The following is a 19934-nucleotide window of genomic DNA, read 5'->3' as shown; positions in this document are numbered from 1 at the left end:
CCCTTAAGGTATTAGTGCACCCTGGGGGCCTCCTGGCACCATAAATACATTTAAATTAAATTGTTATGGTGACTGGATTGTCCCTTTAATATTATGTGTCCCATGGCAGGTGTCATCCCCTCTTCCAAGACTTCTCCTGACGCCTTTTATAGAAATATGATTTTGGCTCAAAAGAAAAGTTGGTCAAGCTTTCTGATAACCGGTCCAAAGACCTGTTGCTAAGGCATCACTAAATATCAGTGTTAGCCAAAAAGAGAACCTGCTTTACCAGATATGGCTGCAGATGTTAAAAGTAATTGTGAATAAAACAATTTAATGAATGCATATTGCATCAATTAATTCATTATGTACTACTGATAATAACAGTCCAGCCCAATTCCCCACAGGCAACAGTGAAATTATGAAAATGGCAAATATAGAAGAAGTCTCCGTCTCCGGAGATTATGCGAGGTGTTCCCTTCCATGGTACATTACAATCCCACCCATTTTTATTATGATGCAATGGCTTAGCATGTGCATTCGGTGGATAATCTATTTTAGAGCAAGGTGGCGCATTTGACACACAGCATTAACATTTACAGAAGCACTTCATGCTGAAATTGAATAACATTCTATAAAACAAAATATAAATAATGTATTAAAGCAATATATGCAAAAACAACCATCTAAAATAAAACATTGAAATTTGAAGTTTCTGCATTTGCAATTAATTCTCATATTTTACAGATACTGCATTTTTTCTGTCCCAAGGAAGTGATCAGCCAATTAGAATACTTCAGTACTTTCCTAATAGTATTTTTCAAGTGCTGACTTAAAAAGATTCTAACACTAAAGTGAGAAATGTAAGATCAAAATAGCCGAACAAGAACAGTTCTCTAATTTAGCTATGCTTCTAATTCAGCTACTTTGGCCTTAAAGGACCACTATAGGCACCCAGACCACTTCAGCTTAAAGGGACACTCCAGGCACCCAGACCACTTCTGCTCATTGGAGTGGTCTGGGTGCCAACTCCCACTACTCTTAACCCTGCAAGTGTAATTATTGCAGTTTTTCATAAACTGCAATAATTACCTTGCAGGGTTAACTCCACCCCTAGTGGCTGTCTACTAGACAGCCACTAGAGGTCACTTCCTGGTCCATAGCACAGGAAACCTGTGCTAGAGCATCGCTGGACGTCCTCACGCTGTGTGAGGAACTCCAGCGTCGCTCAAAACCCCATAGGAAAGCATTGTAATGATTTTTCAATGCTTTCCTATGGGGAGACGTAATGCGCATGCGCGGCATCGCCGCGCATGCGCATTAGGTCTCCTCGGCCGGTGGGCGGGATCAGTCTCACCCACCGGCCGACGCAATGGACAGGAGGAGCGTTGCGGAGGAGGAGACAGCGGCGATGGACATTGCCGCTGCCTCAGGTAAGTGATTGAAGGGGTTTTCACCCCTTCAGTAACCGGGGACTGGGGGGTGGGAGGGAGAGGGACCCTCCAGTGCCAGGAAAACGGATCGTTTTTCTGGCACTGAAGTTTCCCTTTAATGAAGTAGCCTGGGTGCCTGGTCCATCTAGGGTTAACCCTTTTTTCTATAAACATAGCAGTTTCAGAGAAACTGCTATGTTTATATTAGGGTTAATCCAGCCTCTAGTGGCTGTCTTACTGACAGCCGCTAGAGGCCCTTGCGTGCTTCTCACTGTGAAAATCACAGTGAGAAGACGCCAGCGTCCATAGGAAAGTATTGTAAATGCTTTCCTATGAGACTGACTGACTGTGCATGTGACTCTTGCCGCGCATGCGCATTCAGCCGGAGAGGAGGAGGAGAGCTCCCCACCCGGCGCTGGAGAAAGAGGTAAGTTTAACCCCTTCCTCTCCATCCAGCCCGGCGGGAGGGGGACCCTGAGGGTGGGGGCACCCTCAAGGCACTATAGTGCCCGGAAAAAGAGTATGTTTTCCTGGCACTATAGTGGTCCTTTAAGTTTGAAATTCACATTGAATTCTCTTTAGTGAAAAATCTTGACAGGGTTATTAGTAAGAATTGACAGGAATTCAAATTTAAGGCAAAATAGTCTAACTGAAAAAAAATGCTCTCAGTTTGGCTACTTTTATCTAAAATGTAAAATTCACTCTGTCAGGATTATTTCTGTCAGCTTCCATGTGCGAATGTGAAGACTGAATTTTGCTGTGTTACACTGGAAAAATGTATTCCAAAATCAGTCAATATCAGCGTTTCAGCAGCACTCTGTTTATGGGCAGCACTGCTGTACCACTTTTACCAGACAGCCTGTTATCCTTGGCATGAATGAGTTTCTCAGACATGCCCACTTAAGCTGTGTCATTAGCATAATTCCCATACCAGGCCCACTCCAACCTTCCTCTCCCGCCTCATACTTGTCAAAGTGATTGCCAGCTCCCATCCATTTACTGGTGATACTGAGAACCTTGTTTTTTGTTTTTTTTTATATTTTCTCAGATTCTATATGACCTTTTGTAGTGCATAGGAGTTTACTGAATGCCAAGCTGGGGGTTACTTGACAGTAAATTAACATTTGCCCTAGTTTGTGGACTTTTGTTCAGTTCCTGGGGGTTAGAGAATTCCTGCAATTGAAGAGGAATTGAAGCTCTCTAATACAGTTGACCTCATTTAATATAATACTTGTGAGTTTTAAACTAAGATGAATTGTAGTTAATGATCTCATATATGTAGCCTCTTCCTTCCAATCTGCCTGTTCTGTGCTGACAAAGCACACCCTCTCTATTCTTTTAGTGTTATCCCTCCTACTTCTGGAATACGTCATTTGAGCTTACCATTCAAGTGTTACAACATTCAGATTGCAGTAGAGGGATCTCCTTATAAGGCCATTGTGTAGAACACGTGTTTTACACCAATCACTGCAGTTATATTGATTAAATATTTGTAATGAACCTTGGAATACTCACCGGCAAACTGTATGGTTCACAACTGCTATATTGATACAACACAATTTACTAATTCTCCTACATGTTCACAATCATGTAATGAATGACATTTTTGAATAAGCATTACTTTTCTTTTTTTTTTTGTATGTCCAACCCAAATATTTCACATCAGTATTATTTTCTTATCCTTCCTTTTTGATTTTTTAAATTATTTATTTATGAATTTATTAAGGTTTTACAATCAGAGAGGTAAAACATTTAAGCAAAAACAAATACAATATTAGTTAGGTTATCTGACGTATGTTGGGTTGCTCAGTTTGTACTTTTGCTATGCAATATGATTCAACACATACACTTATCAGCCACAACATTAAAACCACTAACAGGTGAACTGATATCGTCACAATGTCCCCTGTCAAGGGGTGGGATATATTACCAAGTGAACAGTCAGTTCTTGAATTTTATGTGTTGGAAGCAGGAAAATGGGCAAATAATGACGGCTAGCCAACTGGGTCAGAGCATCTTCATAAAGGCAAGTCTTGAGGAACATGACAAAGAGTTCAAGGTATTTACTTGGCCTCTAAATTCTCCAGATCTCAATCTGATTGAGCATCTGTGGGATGTGCTGGAACAACAAATCCAATCCATGGAGGACCCACATCTCAACTTGTTGGTCTTAAAGCATTTGCTGCTAATGTCTTGATACCACAGGTCTTGTGGAGTCCATGCCTCAATGCATGAGAGCTGTTTTGACAGCACGAGGGGACCGGCACGATATTAGGCAGGTGGTGTTAATGTTGTGGCTAATCAGTGTAAGGTTCACTTAGTTAAATACATGTTGTACTCAAACTTCGTTGTTAGAGAGTAAGAAGAGGTAGATAAAGAGGAAAGAGAGAGAGGAAAACAAGTAGAAAAGGATACGTTCCATCCTCATGATAGTAGAAGATGTTGTATCCAGGACGACCAGATGTATTAGTAGCATTGTGGAGAATCACTTCCCCTTTGATTTTAAAGTACATGACTCAAATGAGAGAATTTAGCAAGTGCTGGAGAGAGAAATTAATTAAATTATTTGCCCTGGCTGTGCCAGTACTAAACTTGGTTGTAACATCGATTATTATAAACCTTTCAACACACATTTTCTGCTGATCATATCATCGCTACTTTGTATGTGTCAGTACTTGTTTTATATAATCCAATGTAGTATTATAAACTGCTGCGGAATATGTTGGTGGAATATAAATGCTGATAATCATTTACTGCTTCTCCAGTGGCAAATACTTTTTGTTCTGTGCTGCCCCTTGGTTAGAGCAAGCAGGGCACTGAAACTGAGCCATGATCGACCACAAATCACACAGATATACTGGGTCCAAGCAGCACACTTAGTGTGTGTGTGTGTGTGTGTGTGAGAGCCACTTAATCACAGCTTCCACACCAACAAGGCCTCGATAGTGTATCTATCTATCTCTAACCTTTGAGATAGAAGCACATGTCCTAATGTGACATCATATTCGGGCACTCTCATCCTGTAGTTCTTAGGCAGGAGGAGAGGGATTAATAGTAAAATTGTGTGTGTGTGTGTATATGCAAGTTTGAGTCTATGTACAAATGTCACTGTGTATGTGTTAGTGTGAGTCTGAGTGCCAGTGTATGTGTGTACAGTATTTTAATTGTATTACATCTGTGTATGTATTGTATTACATATTAACAACTGCACGTCAGTGTCATAGGCGTGCGCACGGGGTGTGCCGGGTGTGCCTGGGCACACCCTAATCCCCGCGGCACGCCTATGTATTGAGACCGGCAGGGGAGATCTCAGGATCCCCCCTGCCGGCTCATGCAGAGCCGGCGCTATCCGAGCGCCGGCTCTGCTCTCAGCCTCCCCTCCCCGGCTCACATGCAGGGAGGGAGGCAGGAGAGGACCGGCGGAGCTATTGCCAGCAGCTCCGCCGGGTTCCTCTCGCGAGATCTGAGCGTTGCCGCGGCAACGCTCAGATCTCGCGTGAGTGAACTCTAGCCCTGCGGGGCTAGAGTTCACTCTCCTCTGGACCACCAGGGAAGGATGGCGGTAGCAGCAACAGGATCCCCCCTCCCAGGCATAAGGTAAGAAGGGAGGGGGGATAACTGATCTGCCTCCACCTCCACTGGACCACCAGGGACAAGGAACAAGAATCCCCCCTCCCCACATAAAGTAAGAAGGGAGGGGGGATATTAAATAATGTACCCCCACCTCCACCCCCCACAATCACCCACACACATACACAGCACACACACACACACACACACAGCACACACACACATACACAGCACCCACAGACATACACAGCACCCACAGACATACACAGCACCCAAACACATACACAGCACACCCACACACATACACAGCACACCCACACACATTCACAGCACACACATACACAGCACACCCACACACATACACAGCACACCCACACACAAACACAGCACACCCACACACATACACAGCACACCCACAGACAAACACAGCACACCCACAGACAAACACAGCACACACATACACAGCACACCCACACACATACACAGCACACCCACACACATACACAGCACACCCACACACATACACAGCACACCCACACACATACACAGCACACCCACACACATACACAGCACACCCACAGACATACACAGCACACCCACAGACATACACAGCACACCCACAGACATACACAGCACCCACAGACATACACAGCACCCACAGACATACACAGCACCCACAGACATACACCGCACCCACAGACACACCGCACCCACACACATATACAGCACCCACACACACATACAGCACCCACACACACATACAGCACCCACACACACAGCACCCTCACAAAAACAAACAGGACCCTAACACACACACACACACACAAAACAGTACCAGTACCCTCACACACAAACAGCACCCTGACACACAGCACCCTCACAAGTGCACACACACACACACACACAAACAGCACCCTGACACACAGTACATTCACAGCACCCTCACAAGCACGCACACACAAACACCCTCACCCACATAGTACACTACCAGCACACACACATCACACTAACAGCACCCTCACACAGCACACACACAGCTTTGTGTGTGTGTGTGTATATATGTGTATATATATACATACATATACATATATATATATATATATATATATATATACACGCCGCGTGTGCTTGTGCTTGAGGGTGCACACCCTAATGCAATAGGCTGCGCACGCCTATGGTCAGTGTGTGTATATAAATGTGTCATTGTCTGGCTAATTATGTATATTTTGTCAGTTTGTATCTGTGAATGAATATCAGTATTTATGCATGTTAATTGGTGTCTACCTATCATCTTAGTGAGTGCCTGTATGAATCAGTGTATATGTGAGCATGTATCTAATTAGCTTGGGTTGTGTGGCAAGGTATGCGTGCAAGTGGCTAGTTATGTGTATGTGTGTGGCTAATTACGTGTATGTGAATGGCTAACTCTATATGCATATGTAATTAAATTTGTGTAAGTAACTTTTTTTGTGGATGTGGGGAGGGCTCCACAAAGGGTAAGGTGGACCTGCCATTGTACATGTAATATGTATATTTAGAATCCCTACACTGTCACTTAGTGGATCCAGTAAATGTCATGGGCATGTTTAGCTAGTGAATTGCATCCAGAGATTTAGATAAAATAAATACTAGTAATGCAGGCATCTCAAACTCTGGCCCCTCACTTGTTTCTGAACTTCAGTTCCCATGATTCTCTGGTCGTTAGGCCATTAGGAGTTTAAGATGTCTATGCTAATATGTGATTTCCGGAATGTCACGAGTCATGGGATACTTGGAAATTATTTAACACTGCAATAGGGGATGAGGCCAGGGATATGCTGGCACTATAACCATAGTGATATTTGATATGATATTTGTAAAGTTATATTTAAAAAATATTTTAAATTATGGTTATGCTCCCATGTACTCCATCAGCACACAGAGAAGGTCCAGCATTTGTTTTTTGTAAATGCCTGGAGATGCAGAATGTTTATTTTTGAATAATGACACAACTAATTTAAAGAATAGTGAAAAAAAATAGCAGTAAGTGAGCTTTGGCTTCCATTCCAGTCAAAACCAATTAGGAAGTTAGAAACACCTCTTTTTGTATCGACGTGATGACAGCTCATGTAATTCTAGAGCAAAATACCTCCTTTGACCATAGTTCACTTCTGCTCATATTTCATATTCAGTAGCATTTTTCACTGTATCATGTGCCTGTTATTTATCTTGCTGATGAGTAATCAACTTTTACTTGAGTTTACATCAGGGCGACTGTAGTGTAATGTCAGTTATAGCTTTTTAACGTGTCATGTGACAAGTACTTTACATGCAATATCACTGCAATCTAAAATACCTTTCATGCTGAAATAGACTAGAAATCATGAACCAAAAAAAAAATGTTTTCTTTAATCCTTGAAATGTCATCTTTATACATATATTGAATGACTGAGGCTAGCTGCAACTTTTTTTTTTTTTTAATTCTTTATTTTTGCGTGCATGTGGTTAACAACGTTGTAAACTAAGCCACAACAGCTCACGTTCACATTTTTCAGTAGACATTTAAAACATGGCTATTATGTCATTCCACATTTTTAGAAATTATGATGAGTACTTTTCAACGTTAAAAACAGTAGGATTTTCAAGCTGCAACTTTAAACTATTGATATGTTTATATTTTCCTTCTTGACTTTCAGTATAGTTTCCCTGTTAGCCAGATAATTATCCATTTCTGTATGGAATGTTCAAGATATCTCTACAAGGGGCAATATGGTGATATAGTTTCACTGCGGCTGTTACCATGTTGATACTGGGCAGATAAGCGGCCAGCTGGGTAATAATTTAGTGGGGTTTGCCTGTTGCGGTTACAAAGCATTGAACGTTCATCTGAAGGGAAAAATGTATGAATAATGTCCAAATTGAAGCTGAAATTACAAATCAGCTATTTACTTAAAGAAACAATATTGTATTTGGAATAAAAAAAGCTGTCATAACACTATAGTGTCCCTCTGGCCCCACTCCTACCCCCTCCCCCCCCGTGGTACTCAAAGGGCTAAATAACCCTTCAAAACACTTACCGAACCTCAGCGCTGACTCCGTCTCAGCCTCTTCCATTGTCATCCACATGCGTGGAGAGTGCTGCGTGCTTTACTCCTTCCCCATAGGAAAGCATTGAATCATGGGGAAGATGCTGGATGTCCTCCTTGAACTCCTAAACCCTTTGAAGCAGCAGGAAGTGCCTCTAGTTGCGGTCTGGTAGACAGCCACTAAAGGCGGTCTTAACACTGCAATGAAAAAATTGCAGTTTATCTAAAACTTCAATGTTTTTAGCTGCAGGGTTAAGGGAACAGGAACAGTGCATCCAGACCACTTCAATGACATAAAGTTGTAGTTGTGTGGGTGTCTATAGTGTCCCTTTAAATGAGTTCCAGAGCAGACTGGTCCTGAATATGCAAATTTACTTACACAAAAATCTCTATTTTTTTAAGTTTAAATACAAGTAGAGGGCACGGGGATTAACCTTGATAGGGGGTTCTAACGATAGACAACATGGTATGCAAGTATTGAATTCACAATGGGCACCTTGTCCATGACCCCTTGTGAACGGAGAGGGCTGCCATTTGGTTACCCCTTTTCCATAGCATTGTTGAATAGGTTAAATAGTTAAGGTTTTCAGTGTACACCCCATGTGTGGCTTAATGAGGATTAACGCAATGGAATAGAGTTCCTCTCTCTGAAGGTATGTGCCAAAACCTTACTAAGTAAAGGCACCACCCTATATGACAGAAACATAATGAAAATCTTTTATTTCAGTTTCTCCTTACAAAAATCTGAAAGGTAAAGAAGAAATAAAAATAATGTATGATTCCCACCTCTAACCCCACACAACTAAAATAATAAATGTGAGAATAAGAAGAAATAATAAAACATTTAGGTTGACAAAGGGATACCATAAACTACTTGCGACCGAATGTGCTGCGGTGCTGATGTAACAGGAATAATAAGGTTGTCATGCTATATTATATCACAGCAAACCTCATTTGGTTTCAAAAGGTCAAGTGGGACACCTGTAGTAAATATAGGGGATTTGGCAGAGATTTGTATGTTTTAGGTGACTGTTACATTCCAATATGTAATCATATTATTAAAGTAACACTGTAGGCACTGCAACCGCTTCATCTCATTGAAGTGGTATCGGGAGTTCCCTAGCACAGACCTTATGTTTAGTTTTAAACCGTTAGAAAACCAAACAAGATTCCACAGAAGCCCATCCCCTCTGTGCTGTTTGTTCTAATGAGGAAGAATGACCCTGAGAAGCAATGGGCGCACAAGACTGTCTGAGAGTGTCTGCTGTCGGCATTCAGTCTATCACACCTCCCATTGTAGATGTGAGTTGGTATGACTAAGAAAGAGCGTGATCTCAAGCTTAACTCCAGTAGTGGCCAGGCTGTTTGCAGCAAGGTGTTCTCAGTGTGTTAAATGGCTCAAAACGGTTTAACATTTAATGCAGGGACAGTGCTAGCGAACCCGGGCACTATAAACCTTACAATGAGACAAAATGGTTGTTGTGCCTATAGTGTCTCTTAAGATCATATTTAACCGTTTAAAGCTGTTACAATGTTCCATGCCGTTTTAATGGGCTTTAAAGCAGTTGTGGCGGCATGGAACCTCCATGTACTCGCCTCCGTTGCGATTCACTTCTGGGGAGCTCCCTGATAGCCCAGGCAATCCCCCCCTTGGCAATTAAGGCCCCTGACGTGATCGCTCTGAAAAAGTGATTACATGGCAGACATAGGCATATATGATCCATAATAACTGTATTTTAAAATTGATATATATATATATATGTGTGTGTGTATGTGTGTGTATATATATATATATATATATATACACACACACACACCAGAGTCCTTGCATGCAGACTGACCAGCTTAATAAAGGCCAGGTGCACAACAGCCTTAGGGCAAAAATGGATATATATCCAAAAAAATGGCTCGCACTCACGGTATACAGTAATTGTGTGTGTGTGTGTGTAATTTCATTCTAAATAAACTTATAATTAAATTATTTATATATATATATATATACAAATAATTTAAATGTGTGTGTATATATAAATAGATATAATTACATAAATAATGCATATGTATTTAAATTCTATGTGTATATTTATGTAATCTTTTTACATAATTAAATCATTTTATTAATTATAATTTGAGGGACGTGCCTGACAACCCAGACAGCAAGTTCAGAGAATTTAATTTGCATGTACTGTTGTACTTGGGAGACATTGCTGAACACAAATATAAATGTTTCAAAACTGTAAAACTTATCGTGATATATATATATATATATATATATACACACACACACACACACACAACAGAGTCCTTGCATGCAGATTGACCAGCTTAATAAAGGCCGGGTGCACAACAGCCTTAGGCCAAAAATGGATATATATCCAAAAAAATGGCTTGCACTCACGGTATACAGTAATTGTGTGTGTGTGTGTGTGTGTAATTTCATTCTAAATACACTTATAATGAAATGAGATATATATATATATATATACACACACACATAATTTAAATGTGTATATATAAATAGATATAATTACATAAATAATGCATTTGTATTTAAATTCTATGTGTATATTTATGTAATCTTTTTAGATGATTAAATAATTTTATTAATTATAATTTTTTTTGTAAATCTTTCTTTTGTTATGGCATTTGCGTTATGGGGTACAGAATAAAGAGAGGAGGCGGTATGGGGTAATACAAGTTGATGAAAACAAGATGGTACAAAGTACACTCCTACTAAGGACTGCCATATATTTTTTGTTTTGTAAACGTCAAGTAAACATAGTATTTCAAGCAATTGTTTAAGAAATGGGTGCAACGGTCAGTTAGTAATTGTCAAACGGTAGGTTTCATGTGTACAATATAACAGGTTAGTCATGCTATGTGTTAAGCAGATCAGGCTCTCGTTCAGTACATGTCAACATGGCATTGGTAGCTTACGTAACAACAGCTTATGGAGTTATCAACATGCTTGGCAGCCAATAAAACTAAGTAAATGACCAGGCCTAGGTAATTAAAATGACGAGGCATTCATGACTCTAGGCTTACAGTCTATTTTAGTAGTGAGGGAGCATCCAAAGTCCAGTTCTGTGTCCAAGCTGGTAGCTGGGCTGCTATCTCTCACCCTATGCCACTCGTGTGCTGTATGAGGTAATCCACTCTGTGGTCCTGCGTGATGATCATGTAGGTGTTTTGTGGGCCGCGACGGCTCCCGCTCCAGCCCCAGGCCTCACGGAAGGTCTGCATCTGTGTTCCACAGACTCGGGTATGCAGTGCAGCCGGGTCTTCCCCTTTATGGGCGCTGCAGAGGACCCCGATGTTGTGATGCCGCCAGCGGTGGGCGGTTCTCCGGCGTCGTGGGCGATGCTGTGGGGGCCTTTGGCCCAGGTAGGCAGGGAGCCTGGGTGGCGCGTGCTCCAGGCTGGGGTCTGCCCGAGCGGGGCTCGCTCGGCCCTTTCATCTCGGCTTCTCTCACCTCCCACATAGGCCTCAGTGCTTGCAGTGCCATACGCTGCTCCAATTGCTGCCAGAAGCACTGGAATGCCTTGTCTATGCGTCTGAGGGAGCGCTTGATCATGTCGTCGCCGTGGCCTGCATCTGTAGGCGCCATTCGTGTCGCGGCGTGCGTGCTAGGCCCGCTTTGTGTTGGGCCTGGGTCTTTGCAGGCTGTGAGGGTGTGAGCGAGAACCTGCTGCTTATCGATGGGGACCGGGATGACCCCTGCCGGTCCAAAGGGGAGGGAACTAGGGCCCAATATTGAGTGTCCAGTCGAGAATGGCGTCGCAGGAGCGGCCGCCTCCTCCACGCCGGCTTATCTTGTAGGCCGCATACGGTACTCGGGCGATTCTTGCTTCAATTGTGGCATGTTTAGTACCTGTTGATTCGCCCGGGTGTCACCAGTAGCTCAGTGGCCCTTGTGAGTCGAGTACTCGCTGTAGTTTGGTGATTTTGTCGCTTTATTTGCCAGTGAGAGCAGTAGCTGTGTCTACAGGCATCCACTCAGCTTAGCGGCCAGGCCCCGCCCCCTATTAATTATAATTTGAGGGACATGCCTGACAACCCAGACAGCAAGGTCAGAGAATTTAATTTGCAAGTCTTATGTTTAACCCTGTAACTTTCCAATACACCATAAAACTTGTACATGGGGGTACTGTTGTACTTGGGAGACATTGCTGAACACAAATATGAGTGTTTCAAAACTGTAAAACTTATTGTGACAATGTTATCACAGTAAAAATGCAGTTGTGTGTAAAGAATGCGAAAAACAAAAATGATCGCTAGCTTTGGCCAGCATTTGTGACTAAGTGGCTAATAAACAAGACTGGACATACCGCATATTGAATACCCTTGGTTTCTACTTTTACAAATTGTATGCCAAGATTGGGTTAATTTTCATTCCTGGGCTACCATAGGGTCTCAAAGACAACATAGGTCCAGCAAACCAATATGGCAAATGTCAATGTGCGAAAATGCGAAAGCAGCGATGGCTTTAAAGAACACCGAACGCCATTAAGGGTTTAAGCAAGCTTATTTGTAACACATTTCCTGCTTTTTAAATACTCACAACTGATCATTTTAAAACTATGCTATGAAACTCTCTAGCACACTAGTATGCACAAAGCATTCTCATGGTTATTCAGTATAAATCAGGAACAATTGAGAACTGATGTGAAATCTCCAACTTTAGGCCAGACTAGACACACTGTAATAATATCTGAACTAAAGATTTTTTCCTATTTTGGCCTAAAACTGGCAATTCTCTATTAGCAGTGTGAGTGGTGCATCCAAGGAGGGAACACAAGGGCAAATCCCCGAGTATGGAGGAGTTTCATTGGAGAAGAATAACAAGGATCTAACTTAGGGGGGATTTTGATATGATGATGTGGGGTGGAGGGAGAAGCTAACAATAGGAATGTAAATAGGCAATTGTTTTAGGTATGTTAAGGAAAGGCATACACTACAGCAGGTATCTTTGTGACCTAGGGCCGAACTGGCCTACCAGGATACTGGGAAATTTCCTGGTATTCCACCTGCCTCGGGGCAACTGTGTGTTGTGGCTCTCCTGTCGGGTCGCAGGCGATCGCGTGCTCCTGTGACCAACCAGCGGCTGCAAGAGTGCAAACCATTCTTCCAGGCTGGCCACCAGATATGTGCATACAGAGTATGGAGTCATATGCGGCGGCACTACAGTTCGCAGAGTGGCTGGCTGCATGCAGAGTAGTCAGCCATTCCCCCTTCCCTGCTGCTTGCAGTGCCAGATGAGCGTGTGCCCTGCTTGAGCTGAGAAGATTGTACAGAGCTGGACTGGAAGATGGCTTAAAGTAGGGGAAGAGAGGCTTGGGGGAACCTTCTTGTAGTGTATTAAATAAACCTTGTTTATTTGCCCCGTGTAGCCTTTGAGTTTGACATGCTTGCACTACAGAGATTTACAGTAGTATGCTGCATGTATAATAATAATAAATTACAGTGTATGTGTGTATCACTTAATTATGAACAACATTGTAGTTTCTGCCTGTTGCACCACGGCACTAAATCTGTCTGTGTTCCTTCCAGAATTGAGCTGCCTGGTTTAGTGTATGACGCTGATCGAGTGTCTATAAATAGAGACAAAAGACTAGCAAGCAGAAGCAGGAGAATTTGGGCCTGAATCAGCAACTTGAGGGATTTACCAAATTCTCTAGACACTTTGTCCTCTCCTGTGTTACCCTGACACTTGATGCTCTTAGATGCGTGATTCTTTAGACCATTAACCAGCATCCCGGGCACCACAGGACAGACATACGGACCGCATCTCTAGATGAGTTAGCCAGCTAAATTGTTATTTAGCTAGAGACAGGTGCCCTCGAAGGCACAGACTAGTTAACTCTATCTTGTACTCCCAATATTTCCTGGCACTTCGTCCGATCACTCAGCATAGTCAGTCAGATGGATCTCTTGTACAGATAGGTGCTCTTGAAGGCACAGACTATTTTTTTCTTCCTGGCACGCAATCACCACTACTAACGACAATCATTTATCTATTCTGTTGGGTTAGGTATCTAGTTCCTCTGGAGACAGCTGTTCTATTGCTTATTATAGCTAGACGCTGCTGCTAGAATTGATTTTTTTTTAAAATCTTCACTACTCCTTGAGCCAGACATCACCAATGGATTGACCTTCACGCTAGTACATTCAGCTTTAGGGTACTAGCAACTAGGCAGGCATCCTTTGCTACATTATTCTTTCTCACTAGATGATCCACTAGTGATTGAGATTATAGGGATTTACATCTTTATAGTAGGTATATTCTTCTGAGATAATTCATATACTCTACTTAGCTGCCGTATTTATCTTAGTTTGGTGTTTCAATTTTAATTTTGTTTGAGTAGTGATTCAGAGAGCTGTTAGATAATTAGATTATAGTGCTGTGTTTTACCTTCAAACACAGCATTTATTGCACAGTGTAGTCTCTAACTAGATTCTGTCACATCTGTATCACTCTTTGGACATATACTTTGTATAACATTCTAGTTAGACTCTACTTGGCTATATCTATTTTTTCACTGTGTATACTCTTGCTCGGTTTTGTGCATAGGGCACATAACAGCTACTTCTCTGGGGTGTATTTCTCAACCCTGGAGTTGTGTTCCTACTCAGACTTTGTCCGTTACCTTATCTGTTTTCAATCCCCCTCCCATTGTATATTACCCTCACTTGTGTTTATTTAGCCTATGACATGCACACTGCCACACCAATACCACATTTGTGGTGGTTGTGGTAAGCGTGCAAGTGTTTTTTAGTTTTATAAATAAAGAACTTTAAATATTATTATATATAGATATATTTCACTTATTTATTTGGGACATACGTCTTCTCCATTCTTCTGCTGTAGATTACCAAATTGTGTCTGTAAGAAATCAGCACAAGAAAGGATTTCTTATACAACTCTGTTGCTTTCCATTACAGTGATAAACAAATGATCCTGGTTTAGAGGTTTCTGCTCAAACAAGCTTACAATCTAAAAGGTAAAAATCTAGGTAAGATGGTGTTGTGTATAAAAATTTTTAAAACAGAATTCTGTGTTCATATTAACAACATAAAGTTATGTGAGTAGCTTGCATTTTCAAAATGTAAACCTCATCTCCGTCTTTACGATAAGTACTTTTGAATTAGGTAATTAAATCCATATTATTTTACGTTTGTGTGCTGTTGTTTTTTTGTTTTTTGTTTTTTCTGGATGCTAAACTGCAACAGGTGAGTAGTAACCCTTTAAAATGATAACAGTTCACTCCTAAAAACTTAAAAATGCTTTCAATAAAATGGAATGGAAGTTACAGATTTTATTTTTTATTACGCAAACCATAGCTACCTTCTAGTGAAAAACCAGAAACTTAACAGTTCTGCTTTAAAGCTGCTGTGTGTCTTCAGAATGGACACAATAATACTTTTTACTTTGCAAGACAAAATTACAGTTTCTCTTTATGTTATAAATGTAACTATTAAAACTTTGGAAACATATTAACCACATAATGTATTCCAGATAAGAATTGTCCAGTGCCTCTCCTGGTTTTGGACTATAGGTTTCATTATCATCAGTTTCCTTACTGAGACTAATGGTGATAGACCTGTACCCATGGCCAGGTCATCGCACTGGTTAATGTTTGAACATTCATTTTCTACTTGCACATAATCTGAAAATACAGAGTTGGTGAATACAGCATAAACTGAGTTTCACATGTGAGTGAGCGCAGAACTTTTCTTCTTGCATTTGTATTCACTTGTTGTATCACACAGCTAGGTTATAATGCTGCCGCCCATTCCATGTGTTCCCTATTAAGGGTTAATAAGTATATAGGGGTGTATATATATAAAAAAAAAAATACCCCTCTCTGTCTCATTAGAGATATCTTTGCCAGAAGCTCAAGGAAGCAGGCTAAAGGGTCCTAAAGTGTTAGGACCCGCTTAGGGGGGTCTGCCTTGACGTTGGCAGGTGGGCATTCCCTCCAAAGGCCATTGGAGTAACTAAATGACCTCCATTTGTTTAAATACACATAGGGATTAAGGAGAGAGCACAGGTAACTTTTTCTTTGGTTTTTGCTATATGTATTGGCTGATGTGTACTGTGGTCGTTGCTGCCGCCCAGGAGTGATGGGAGTGAGCGCAGGACTTATCTTTTTGTATTTGAGCCTCACGTGCCTTAAAGTGTTCAAAGATAAATATTTTCACTAAAATAACAAGGACTAAATGTTAATGTTTGGCAAACTCTATTGTCAACGTGTCTTAATGCGATCCACTTGGCTCTCCTCTGAGTACTTTTAATTCTCAGTATCTTGGCTCTAACTGTGAGGTTTGATGAGGCTAGAGGTTCAAGGTCAGAAACTGGTGTGTGTGTATTTCAGATTTGCTATCTCTTGAACTCGGCTGCTCTTCTGTTTGAAATCTGCATTATCTGAAAGTTGATCAGTGACGTCAGGTTGTTTCATGGTAAATGCATCGGTCAGGAAGGTTTTACCTGCCAATTCTTTTGCCATAAAAGTATTGAAGTTACTGCCTGTTCCACCACTAGAAACAAAAGCACGCTTAACTTGTTTTACTTCTGTTACTATTGACCTCATGTTAATGCTGATTCATTCTCTTTAATGCTGATCCAAATAGGTAATGCCACAATACCAGTATTCAGCCAATCAGCATAGGGCATTTAAAGTTCTAAATTGTAGATTATGCTAGCTTTAGTGTACCTATAATCTTAATTTTATTAATGACAGGAGGCGAGTATTTGCTTAAGTCTCTCTTTACTAGAACTCCACAGCAGCACAGAAAAATAACCAATCAGAAAAAAGTTAGGTACTATAAAACTCCCCTCCCCATGCATCATTTCCTCTTTCAAGCTGCGACAAAACAGAATAAAAGGCAGAGAACATCATGGGGAAGAAACAAAGTCCTAGATACGATGACTATAACGATGTCCACCATCCGAGAGCAACTGTCAAACTAGATAGTGTTGATGGACTGTAAACTGAAACGAGAGAAAAACAGAATCGAACAGGTTGATTATCCAATGAAATGTACTCTGAATAAACATGTAGGTACCCAAGTACTAAAACTAACCTTAATATGTAGATATCCCAACCCTACTTATGAAAAAACACAGACATAAGAAACAAGCGACAGGTAGAAGAGACAACAAACAGAGTTGCATACGTACCTGATAATCTAAACTATAACATTAAACAAGGGAGGGACAAGAATGGGTGGGAAATACTCGCCTCCTGTCATTAATAAAATTAAGATTATAGGTACACTAAAGCTAGCATAATCTACAATTTTATAACATGACAGGAGGCTTCGTATTTGCTGTTTCAACGCTCAGTTCACCAATCCAACGCTGTTTGTGTCGCTGGTATCTATTCCAGGAAATATCAGAGTAATCCTAATTGGACATTCCAAGTACGATAAATGACAGCAGACGGATCAAAGAAGATGCCAGCCGACGAAGCATCTCAAATACGGAAAAAAGCACCATCCGCTGGTAAATCCATTATACGTGGTGTTGCGACCTGTTTCCTAGCAGTCGGTCCATGAGCTGGCAAGCTGACCTATTAGCCATATTCCTGTAGTTGTATAATATCGAAGGTCAATCTCGGACTTAGGGTCGCGAGAAGAAACTGCCACCATGTCTCAACACATGATCCGTAAGGCGGCTCCTCCGATCGTGCCAGGGTCATTCGGCGATGCGGCCTTGCAGGTAGATCTCCAATCTCAAGGAATGCGCCTAAGTCCACCACCAAAATCGCAATAGAAAACCGAGGAGAATTTTCCGTTCCTTCCTGTCCTACCCGGTGAGAAGTCTCATCCGAGGATAAATTCATAATGCAGGCAAGAGTGTGGCACACCAGGTACCTCCATAAAGTCTTGTAGGTCTCCTCAACGGTAGTTGAAAATAGGTTAGCGCAAATCCAACAAAACGGCTCCTGTGAGGGATAAACAGAGCATAGACGGAGGGTCCACTATCTCCGGACCATGTTCACCAGGTACGCGCTCCGAGGAGACGGGTCAGTCCTGCCATCTTATCCCAAGATCATAATGACCAGGGAAGTCAAGACAACCGGGGTTTCCAGTCTTACCATGTGATCCATACGTATGGTTTTACCTTAAGGCCAGGTAATAGGCTATCCATAATCTTGTTACCCGAGCAAGGCAGTGCCCGTTTGCTACATGAAGATCTCCGTATCTCCTGACATCTTGACATGGGAGAAACTGTCTGCGCAGTTTGTTCGTAATGGTCTGGATATCCAAAACAGAAAGCAATTCTCTGTATGATATGGTGCAGAATATACCAAAAACCTGCACTCTCGTAATAATGGAGGACCATCCGTTAGCCGTACCATCTCCAGGAGTGTGTGTAAATAAGTGGGAGTCTCCCCCCGTTATACCTCTGAGTATTTCTTGCGTGTGTTACAGCAGTCCGGATCCAGTAGATCCATTACAGGAGATAAAATAGAGGGATCCAGTCTAAATATGTATATCTTGCATGGCCAGGCAGTCCTCTAGAACGAAGTCAGTAGCATGGATGTCAGCTCTAATTGAATGCAGGAGGGACGCCCCTCTATGCAGTCATCAATGTTTTGCACAAGTACAAGCCTGTGTGATGAACAAATGGCGGGTACTGTAGAGTGTCGAGTGTATGAGAGAGCCGCGCTCTCTACTAATGTGATCGCATACCGCGATAGCGTCCGGCTGTTAGCCTGAGCGGGCCGCACCCGTTAATAACCAACAGCAGAGTCTACCTCCGTGACCGGTTCTCTCTATGAGAATGTGTCCTCCAAACCTGTCCTCTGTATCCAGCCCAGTATCTGGTTAAGGTCGAGGGAGGGGCTGCGCCCTCTAATAACAAATCAAATGACCAAACTGCAGGGCACACCACTTATTAATGTCAGCATAAGGCTGGGGGCAATCTTCAGAAACAACGATGGAAAACTATCAACCGACTATCCGGATCCCGTGCGCGCGCGGTCCAGGAAGACCGTTGGTAGTCTGAGGAAAGCTGGAGACGTTCTCCGCAATCCACGAGTGCCCGGGAGGTCAGAGGAGGTCAAGTCAGGCCTCACGACGACCCGAGCGAAAAGGAAGTCATGAAAAAACAAAAAGGCAACAATTAACATAGATAAGAGAAAAAACACCAATTCTATCTCAGATAGAAGGCAAATAGCAGGCCGGAAGGTAATAAAAGTAAGTCCCACTGGACAGGGCCAGGAGCTAACCTAACGCGGGAAAAAACTACCGACACCTATAAGGATTCCGGAAGGCAGATACGGAGTAGCTGGTAAAGACAAGGAAAAAACACTGCTTTCTCCTGAAGGTGTCTGAGTACTGGTCCTTGCCTGTGCGAAGTTCTCCTTGGAGATGTGCTGTCGCCTGTTTGGAGTAAACCGTGGGCGTGTCTGGGGTCTTCATAAGAAACTTTGCCCTTCAGACATGAGGTTTAGTGCCTTCACCCTTCCCACCATATTCAGATGGCGTATACTGGTGTCCTCTTGAACACTATGGCAATGGTGTTTGTCTGGACACCTGCCTATCTCCATGTCACTGGTGGGCACTGGGTTTTCCTCAGTGATATTCCCCCAGGCCTGCGGCCAAAAGGGGTTCGATACCAATAGTGCAGGCCCGTGTGTAGGGCACAGGCCCAACAGGCCAAACTAATGGACACAGAATGGATAGCCAAGCAAATAGGCACAGACATAGCAGGCCATTCAATGGGGCACAGACATAGCAGGCCGTTTTAATGGGCACAGACCTAGCAGGCCGTTTTAATGGGCACAGACCTAGCAGGCCGTTTTAATGGGCACAGACATAGCAGGCCGTTTTAATGGGCACAGACATAGCAGGCAGTTTTAATGGGCACAGACATAGC

The sequence above is a fragment of the Pelobates fuscus genome, chromosome 1, assembly GCF_036172605.1.
Source record: "Pelobates fuscus isolate aPelFus1 chromosome 1, aPelFus1.pri, whole genome shotgun sequence".
Lineage (NCBI taxonomy): Eukaryota > Metazoa > Chordata > Amphibia > Anura > Pelobatidae > Pelobates > Pelobates fuscus.
The sequence above is the reverse complement of the archived record's forward strand: the minus strand, read 5'-3'. Positions refer to the sequence as shown.